This window comes from Grampus griseus (assembly GCF_964374135.1).
Source record: "Grampus griseus genome assembly, chromosome: 12".
Taxonomy (NCBI): Eukaryota; Metazoa; Chordata; class Mammalia; order Artiodactyla; family Delphinidae; genus Grampus; species Grampus griseus.
In genome coordinates this window covers 48110976-48119026 of record NC_139006.1, presented here as the reverse complement: position 1 = coordinate 48119026, position 8051 = coordinate 48110976, and the positions used below count along the sequence as shown (strand labels likewise).

Genomic DNA, 8051 nt, shown 5'->3' with positions numbered 1-8051 from the left:
CTCTCCTTCTTCCTTTACTAAGCGAATGCTAATTGGATTAAGGGTGCCAACGTGCCCACATAAACACTTGCATTCCCAGCCTCTCCAGTAGTGAGAGGTGTTCCTGTTACACACGCCTGACCAATAATATATAAACAGAAATTTCCTGCTAGGAATTCTGAGAAAGCCTATTTATTTATTTATTTATAGCAGTAAGACCAACAGCAGCAAAGAGTTCAGCTTTTTATTGACCCTGTTACTAAAGAAGTTTACTCAAAAAGACCAAAGCACATGCCATCATAAGACTCTTCAGATTCTTCTTTCTTTGTTTCTGCTTTCTTCTCCTCAGCTGGGGCAGCAGTGATGGAGGGGGCAGGACCCCCTGCTAGGGCAGCATCAGCTGCTGGGGCGGGTCCACCAGTCCGCACATTGCGCATGAGGATCCCGATGTTGACATTGGCCAAAGCCTTTGCAAACAAGCCTGGCCAGAGATGTTCAACATTTACACCGGCTGCTTTAATGAGGGCATTTATCTTATCCTCCGTGACTGTCACCTCATCGTCGTGCAGGATGAGGGCCAAGTAGATGCACGCCAGCTCCAAGACAGAGGCCATGGTGCGGGCAAGTGCTAGGTGGGGCTGCCAGGCATGGTGCTAGTCGCTGGATGAAGCGACGGCCTCACCCCAAAAGCGGCCTTTGCTTCTCCGGAAGGACTGAGCAGCTTAGAGGCAGCTGAGGAAAGGCAAGTGAGCCTTTTTGAATAGGACAGTTTGTGCTCTTGCCCGAGAAGATGTTTAAGGGGACACACGCTGCAAACAGATGGTCCTGGGTGGATTTACCCTGACCCAGTCACATCTTGTTTTTCTTTCCGTACCACTTCGTACCTCTGGGTGTCAGGCCCCTTCCTCTCCTCCAAAGTGGGACCATTGGAAAGTGTGGTCTTCACACTCAGTTTGGATGGAACTCAGCACAATCTGGAGAATGTGAGAGGATCCTTAAAGGAATGCCGTTGATGGACAGCATCCATGCACTAAAACACAGGAGCAGGCAAAGTTGTGCTCACCAGGCTTTCACCTCCCTTCTTCGTCACTTCCTCTCCAGATGCTGATATTTCTTTCCAGGTGACCCTACAAGGTGAGTCTAACCCTGACCTCCTGTAAGGTCATTGTCCCACCACCATCAAACCAGATCTACCAGCCTGGGAGGCTGAAAGTGGAGAGTGGTAAGGGGGATTCCTCTGCCTCTCCCTCTAGTATCTTCCTAATCTGTTGTTAGATCCTTCACTCTTTTAAATAGTGCAAATCTAAATTTTTAAGTAAAATCATAGAAATACTAGAAACTGTGTTGTAGTTGAAAATGCATTTAATATTAGGGTTGAAATGTATTGATAACTGTGATATCAAAGCAACAAATACTTTAAAGGAAAAGGTAAACTCCACACCTTTGAACTGTCTGAAACAAAATAATTGAAAGACCTTTTAACTGGAAAAATATTTTTAACATATGTGACATTTAGATTTTACTATCTTTAATATATGGAGGGTTCTTAAAAATTAATTTTTAAGAAAGAGCACGTATTCCAATAAACAAATGAGCAAAGAACATGAACCGGCAGTAAAACACATACACAACTAAAGATAGACCAGGAGAGGCTTCCATGGTCGTGCAGTGGTTAAGAATCCGCCTGCCAATGCAGGGGACAAGGGTTCAAGCCCTGGTCCAGGAAGATCCCACATGCCACGGAGCAACTAAGCCCGTGGGCCACTATTGTGCCTGCGCACCTAGAGCCCGTGCTCCGCAACAAGAGAAGCCACTGCAATGAGAAGCCCGTGCACCGCAATGAAGAGTTGGCCCCGCTCGCTGCAACTAGAGAAAGCCTATGCACAGCGACGAAGACCCAACGCAGCCAAAGGTAAATAAATAAATAAATATTTTTAAAAAACAAAAAACGATAGACCAGGAAAAAGTTTTAAGTTCAATTATTTCAGCTAGTCAAATAAAAGCTGATTAAATCAGTGAGTTTTTGCCTAGAAAATGTACTTTAAAATTGATAATATTCAGGGATAATGATACAGGAATCATCAATAAGCTTAAGGAGTATAAATTGGTACAGCTATGCTGGATGTAACTTTGGAAAAAGATATCCATTTTTTTAATCCTAAAATTGTGTACAAACTATGACCTAGTAATTCTTCCTCTAAGAATTCACCCTAAGAAAATGATTACAGATGTAACAAAGATTTATTTACCAAGGTTGTTTATCAATGTACTTGTTTATAATAACCAAAAACATGGATAGAACCTCTAGCCCAACATTAGGGAACTGGTTGAATAGACTGTGTATACCCATATAATGGGAAATTATAAAATCATTTTGAATAAGATTGAAAAATAGCATTTAGGAAGATAGAAATATATTCATGTTATATTGTGGGGAAAGGTTACAAAATAGTTTATACAGTGTGATTCATTATTGTAATATTTGTAAATAAAAATATCCATGGAAATAAAGAAAAACTATATACCATAACACAGGTTATTTCTGGTTGATGATACTGCAGTGTTTCTTATTTTCTCTTCACCCCTTATCTAATTGTATAAATCTTCTACCATGAACATCAATTGTTGTCATAAGAGACTATTATTTTAAACTATTAAAGTTAATGGCAAATAATTAGATAATCAAGTAGTCAAGGAATTAATTTTGATGCAATATGAGAAAGTTGGTTTGAAATATGTAACAGGGGAGTATCAGAGCATTTAAATCCCAACGTGGGAATGAGGAAAGCAATTGTGTCATGGAAAAAAAGAATTCAAATAAAACAAGTGTACAGAGGAAGACAAGCTGAGATTTGAAACTGATAAAGAGGGGAAAGGATGATATTGACTATTAGCTCAGATAAGAAAGTCAAGGAGCAAGCTTTCAGCGCATTTGAGTATTATAAGTCAACTTACTATCATACAAAACAATAATGTGTTTTTATTCAGTGCAAATGTGGTAATGGCCAAATTACTTACTCCAAAATGCAAACACCTTAAAGGGGAGCTAGTAGAACACTGGAAGCAGTTAACTGATCTCCAGCATGATTGGGATTTTCAGGCTGGTGTTAAGTTTAACAATCTTGAAAGGTGTTTTGGAGTTCAAATGCAAAATAAGTCTCTCCCTTGGAGGGAATTCTGTGAATTAATTGGAGACACAGGCATTTACAGCTCACAGGTTTCCTCATTTGCTGGAGGGTATCGTTATCTTTATAGTTCTATATATAAAATAGGCAAATGTCCTAGGTCATGCCTCTTCCCATGAAAAATTGATCATGTGCTGGGAAGCAAGGGGAAGCCCCAAAAAAGTCTGCCAATGGACAGAGATACAGATACATAACCCAACACAAAGGCACATCAGTTTAGAAAACTGATGCCTTTCCCCAAGCATCAAGGAATTTTCCTCTTAGGGGGAAAATGGTTATTTCTGAGGACTACTCGTGATCACTCCCAGAATTTTCTTATGTTCCAGAAAAACCACCACATAGAAATTTCCACCACAGTAGTATTCATATTTCCTAGCACATAGGTGTATAGAATGCTACAGCAATTGGCTACAAAGTGGACAGAAAGTTTTGTGGTTAATCAAACCAACTTGCCTTGTGAAGCAGGTATACCTGGATTTACTACTGAACTTGTTTTCCTTATATGCAAAATTGAGATAACAACACCTCACTTACACAGTTGTTTAGAAGATAAAAGTAAATAATACTTATAATGTTGGATCCATAACAAACAATAGCTATCATTGGGACATGTTTTTTGGGGGGGAGGAAGTTGGGGAGAACTTACTGTAAATGTATAAGACATGAAATACAGTTGACCCTTGAACAACATGGGTTTGAACTGAGCAGGTCCACTTATATGTAGATTTTTTTTCAGTAGTAAGTACTACAGTACTACACGGGTTTGTGGTGGTTGAATCCACAGATGTGGAACTGTGGACGCAAGGGTCAACCATAACTTATATGTGGATTTTCCATTGCCCGGGTGGTCAGTGCCCCTAACCCCTGCATTGTTCAGGGATCAACAGCATATGTAACTTGAACTGAAATACATTATTACAATAGCAGTGTTTTGGCTGACAACTTTTTATCTGAAATGCCACAAAAATCCTAAGCAAAATTCAAATGGTTCTATTTATAATAAAGTTGGAAATTCATTTCAAATTCATATTTTTATCAGGTGTGGCCAGCATTTTAACAATTATTTTGACTTTTTAGCTCCATTCACATTCTCAGTGGCAAGTATATTTGTCCCATTTTTAGACCATTCTATACACTTAGCACAGCATATGTGAGCCAACATGCTTATATTAATGTCAAAAGACCGGTGAGATTGTTTTCCTGCTCTCAATAATTAAAACATTTCTGTAGTCTGGTACCTAAATCAGTAAAGAATAGAAAATTGTTAAGACACTGTTAAGCTATCTCCATTTGTGAATTTTTCTTCTGTTTCTTTCTTTTTTTTAACAAAGTAGGTTAAGTTTTGCCTTATTCACATAAGATATTTTAGAGAAAAAACTTTTCAGATATAATAATTTTCAAAGGAAATGTCTTATGCAAGCTTATTTGAGCCTGTTCTTATAGAAGCAATCTTTCTGAGCCATTGATTGCAACCTATAACCACTACAATATGGTGACATAAGTGACAATGACATGGTCAGTTAATCAGGAGTACATTTATTTTCGTTTAACAAAATTTGAATCAAGTGTTTTAGATCTAGAAGACTTCAGTCCCCTCTTTTCAGAGAGGGCAAGCTGTTTGGCTAAGGATTCAAAGCCGGTTAACAACAAAACCTGCCTTAAAACTCAGGTACCCAGCCTTCAGGTAAAAAGTGAAGTATTGGCATTTCTGAGAAAGGGTCAGGAATAGATTTTAATAATCAGCTTTTAAACACAATATTACAAAGCACACCGTATACACGTGCTGTTTCTTAGCTAGATGGTTTTGCTTGTAATTTCCAGGGTTGTGAGTAGAATGGAGTTGTTGAGTAGCATGATAAATGTTCGAGTCTCTGCTCTGCCATTTCATACAACCATAAACTTTTCCATCTACGAAATGGGAACAATAGCATCTACCTCACAGGGGCATTAGGAGAATAAAATGAGAGAGATTATGAAAGTAAAATCAATTTTTAAACTAATAAAAAGTTTGAAAATGTTCAGGAGTGGTATTATCTTTATTAATCAGCTTACAAAAATCCTGGCTCCATTTTTGTGAATGAACTTGATTTCAGGCTCTCACGCTTATTTCAGCAACATAGCTCTTAGATTTAAGATATTGAGGATTTTTCTCACCAGTGGGATTTTTGCTATGCAATAAGAAAATATAAGTAATAAGGCCAAAATAAGGCCATCTAATTATATCAGGGGATTCTGATAACAGCATAAACCATGAAAGTGGAACCTAAGTGCTTTACTATCTGAATCATAAAACAGAAATACATTCTGTTATTGCATTATTACGAATTCTTTATTTTTATAATACAGATTTGAGAGTGCTTCCCAAATTGTCATTTTTATACTGAATATGTTCCTGTTAATTTTTCATATTGATGTTAATATTATTTCACAATATCATGCCATTTTTACTAATGGATTTTTTTTTTGTAAATAACCATAGTTTCCACATAAAAAACATGATGGAGTTGAAGTCTCTGCTATAGTCATTAATTCCCCCATGTAATACACCAATTAGGCCTGTATCATATCTGCAAAAATATACATAAGGCCGTTTGCACATAATTCATACCCATACCTAATGATAAACTCATAAACTGTTTTCCCACCATTGAAGCACACATGTTTAACTTTGAAATGTGTTGCCAGAAGAATGCCTTTGAAAAAACGAATCCCAGTGCAGATGAAGTCTCATCAATTGCTGCTTTTTTTTCTACTGTATACTTTATGAATTGCCTCATCATAATTAACTCCAGCCACTGGAATTAATTACTCCAGATGATCTGGAAATTGGTCTTCTCAATTCCTCTGAAATTCGTCAAGATCATCCTGCAAAGCGGGGGAAGGGGTTTGAATAAAGCAAAAATGTCTTTGAAAAACTGAATATGTTTTAGTGTTTTGTTTTTGAGAGAAGGAGAAGTAGCACAGGAAGATGACTTTAGGCATATTTTATTCTTTTTTCGTTCCATAAAATGATAGACATTAGGAGCTGAAAGTGATCATAGTGAATTTCTGGTTCAACCCCTTCCTTCCATACACGTGGAAGGGAGAGCCTAAAAGCTTGGGTGAATTGGCCAAGGTCCACGTGGTCATGGACTCATGATCCAAAACCCATGTCAGGGCTCTGTTTAGCAGTAAAATAAGAAAGAAAGATAGATGATTGATTTCACAGACTTTCTCATACAGAAACCACACATGGCACTGAGGAGTTACAGATGAGAAGGATGTACTGAAAATGAACACTTTGCTAAAAGCATACTAGGATGCTCATTTGAGGAAGCTTTCAGTTTGATTCAGCCCATCTCAACTTGGTCCCAATTGTTTTCAGGTTTTCCATCACAGTCATTCTTCCCTAAATCTGTTATAATTAGAGACAATTTATATTTGATAGAACAATTCTGTGTCAGCCAACTGCAAGGAAAATTGGAAAATAGTTGATACCAGTTTACGAGTTTTTAACTGTCAGAGGAGATTTTACCTTTTGAATAATGTACATATTTGTTAGTGTCAATTCTTCCAAAATGTTAGCATTCTTTCAAAACATGCTAGATTCTCTCTTAGAAAGAGTACATAGGATCCAACCAGAGCAGAAACCTGTTAATCAGGGATTGGAGGCAAGGAATATCGCAGAGTATGTCACACCTTTATATAAAGCAGAAATTGGTGTAAATGGGGAATATATGAGTAAATAAAAAATAATAAAAGTAGGTTTTTAAAAATTGTTTTCCCCTATATTCTCCGCAAGTTCCTGATACAACAAAATAAAGGGTGACATGGTGTCAGTTGAGTCTTTCCAGCAGCAGATCCTCAGACAGAGCTAGAAATGCAAGGTATTAATTGGGGATAATGCCTGTTACAGATAAAGGGGAGAAGGAACAAGAACAGTTAGAGAAAACTTTCAGACTCTGATGTAGGTCTGATGCCTGTGGAAGTACAAGGGAAGGAAGGAGAGTCAGGTAGGGAGAACCTCAGCCTGTGGGGCAGCTCTGAGGAAGCCTCGGTCAGCCAACAAGGGGCTGCAGGACAATAAGCTCCCAGAAAGCAGTGGGAGAGATACCGCTCTCCAGAGATCGCAAGCCCTTCACCACTGTTTTGCTCAATGGTCTGCTGAGGGCTGCCATGCAAGTGCTCGGCACTGGCTTAAAAGCCGAGGCAGATCCCAAGGTCACCTACACTCAGAGGCTGTTGGCTACTCACGCTCCTTGTAGCAGGTCTTCCCTTGAAGGGATGGCTGAGTGGTGCACCAGGATGGCTTTCACTTACAGGCATCGATTCCTTTCCAGTGTGATTGCATGGGCTGAAATTGATGACAGCCTATCAGGTCACTGCATTGCTGCTGCCAACTTTAATTTGGATGTGTACTCTTTCCCAATGACTTACCCAATTACTTTCATAAAGAAATTCCTTTGTGAAAAGTTTCCACATCTTATCAAGTCAAAAAACATATCATAAACACTTTTGAAACCTTCTCAGGTCATGGACTGTTTCTCCACAGATGCGACCCACTCCCTCAAACCCATTGAAAGCACTAAATGAAAGTAAAAGTAACTTTGTGTTTAGGAACAACTAATTCTGACACGTTCCCTTCTTATTCTGGAAAATGCATTCTCTCCCCTGCATATCCATAGGACATTTACTCAACCTTGATTCTTCTCATTGATTTTTGTCTCCCCACAGAAAAGCTTTGTCCTGATGATTTGTTTTAATCAAATTGCTCAGTGATATAAAACAGAAAATAAAGGAAGGTGAGTTTTGCTTGTTTGCTCTGGATGTATTCTGGAGCAGTTTGATTTCTGTTCCTTCTTCCCCGGCTGGGTTTGTGTGCATGACCTTCATTGATGTCGGCCGTCA

General features: G+C 38.5%; 1 pseudogene across 1 annotated transcript; it reads right to left on the bottom strand.

The window, feature by feature from the left end:
- Positions 1–248: 248 nt before the first annotated feature.
- Positions 249–628, bottom strand: LOC309830526 (large ribosomal subunit protein P1-like; annotated as a pseudogene). The gene has a single exon. The product of its transcript is annotated as a large ribosomal subunit protein P1-like (transcript).
- Positions 629–8051: the final 7423 nt, after the last annotated feature.